The sequence below is a fragment of the Leptonychotes weddellii genome, chromosome 2, assembly GCF_054177405.1.
Source record: "Leptonychotes weddellii isolate Sample4059 chromosome 2, ASM5417740v2, whole genome shotgun sequence".
NCBI classification, from domain to species: domain Eukaryota; kingdom Metazoa; phylum Chordata; class Mammalia; order Carnivora; family Phocidae; genus Leptonychotes; species Leptonychotes weddellii.
In genome coordinates this window covers 110,366,485-110,368,586 of record NC_138370.1, presented here as the reverse complement: position 1 = coordinate 110,368,586, position 2,102 = coordinate 110,366,485, and the positions used below count along the sequence as shown (strand labels likewise).

The 2,102-nt window shown below is 37.4% G+C and overlaps 1 pseudogene; it reads left to right on the top strand.

The window, feature by feature from the left end:
- The first annotated feature begins 835 nt into the window (after nt 1-835).
- Nucleotides 836-957, top strand: LOC115939558 (U4 spliceosomal RNA; annotated as a pseudogene).
- The last annotated feature ends 1,145 nt before the right edge of the window (nt 958-2,102 follow it).

The following is a 2,102-nucleotide window of genomic DNA, read 5'->3' as shown; positions in this document are numbered from 1 at the left end:
GATGCTCTAACAGTTAGGGTAAATGAGGCAGAAGAGAGAGTCAGTGACATAGAAGACAAAATGATGGAAAGAAAGGAGCTGAGGAAAAGAGAGAAAAACAACTAATGGACCATGAGGTGAGGCTTCGAAGAATCAGCTCAGTGATACCATAAAGCGAAACAATATTAGAATTATTGGGTTCCCAGAGGAAGAAGAAGGGGGGGCAGAACATATATTTGAGCAAATCATAGCTGAAAACTTCCTTAATCTGGGGGAGGAAACAGGCATTCAAGTCCAGGAGGTACAGAGAACCCCCCTCAAAATCAATAAAATTTGATCAACACCCCAACATTAACAGTGAAGCTTGCAAATTTCAGAGATAAAGAGAAAATCCTGAAACCAGCTCGAGACAAGAGGTGCTTAACATACAAGGGTAGGAATATTAGACTGGCAGCAGACCTATCCACACTGACCTGGCAAGCCAGAAAGGGCTGGCATGATATATTCAGGGTATTAATGAGAAAAACATGCAGCCAAGAATACTTTATCTAGCAAGGCTGTCATGCAGAATGGAAGGAGAACTAAAGAGCTTCCAGCACAAACCAAAACTAAAAGAATTTGTGATCACTAAACCAGCCCTACAAGAAATATTAAAGGGGATCAGGTAAGTGAAGAGAGTGCCCCAAAGTAAAATAGACCAGAAAGAAACAGAGACAATATACAGAAACAGGGACTTTACAGGTAATACAAAGGCACTAAATTCATATCTTCCAAAATTTACTCTGAATGTAAATGGGCTAAATGCTCCAATCAAAAGACACAGGGTATCAGATTGGATAAAAAAGCAAGACCCAATAGCTTTGCACAGTGGCAATATCATAGCCAATGAGGTTTATCCGAGGCGCGATTATTGCTAATTGAAAAAGCAAGACCCATCGACATGCCTACAAGTAAGTCATTTTAGACCCAAAGGCACCTCCAGATTGAAAATGAGGGGGTGGTGAACCATTTATCATGCTAATGGATATCAAAAGAAAGGTGGGGTAGCAATCCTTAAATCAGACAAATTAGATTTTAAACCAAAGACTGTAGTAAGGGATAAGAGGGACACTATATCATACTTAAAGTGTCTATCCAACAAGAAGATCTAACAGTTCATTATATTCATGCTCCTAACTTGGGAGCAGCCAATTATATAAACCAATTAATAACAAAAATCAAAGAAACACATTGATAATAATACAATAGTAAGGGATTTTAACACCCCACTCAGTGCAATGGAAAGATCATCTAAGCAGGAGATCAACAAAGAAACAAGGGCTTTGAATGACACACTGGACCAGATGGACTTCACAGATGTATACAGAGCATTCCATCCTAAAGTAACAGAATACACAGTCTTCTCTAGTGAACATGGAACATTCTCCAGAAGAGATCACATACTGGGTCACAAATCACGTTTCAACTGATACCAAAACATTGGGATTATTCCTTGCATATATTCAGATCACAGTGCTTTGAAACTGGAACTTAATCACAAGAAGAAATTTGGAAGGAACTCAAATATTTGGAGGTTAAAGAGCTTCCTGCTCAAGAATGAATGGATCAACCAGGAAATTAAAGAAGAATTTAAAAAATTATGAAAACAAAAGAAAATGAAAACACAACTATTCAAGACCTTTGGGTTGCAGCATAGGCATTCCTAAGAGGGAAGTACATAGCAATATAAGCCTTTCTCGAGAAATTAGAAAAGTCTCAAATACACAAGCTAACCTCCCACCTAAGGGAGCTGGAGAAAGAACAGCAAATAATGCCAAAACGAAACAGGAGAAAGAAATAATGAAGACTAGAGCAAAAAACAATGAAATAAAAACCAAAAGAACAGTAGAACAGATCAATGAAACTAGAAGTTGGTTCTTTGAAAGAATTAATAAGATCAATAAACCCCTAGCCAGACTTACCAAAAAAGAAAAGAGAAAGGATCAAAATTAATAAAATCATGAATGAAAGAGGAGAGATCACAACCAACACCAAGGGAATACAAACAATTTTAAGAACATATCACAAGCAACTATATGCGAACAGATTAAGAAATCTGGAAGAAACTGATGCATTCCTAGAAA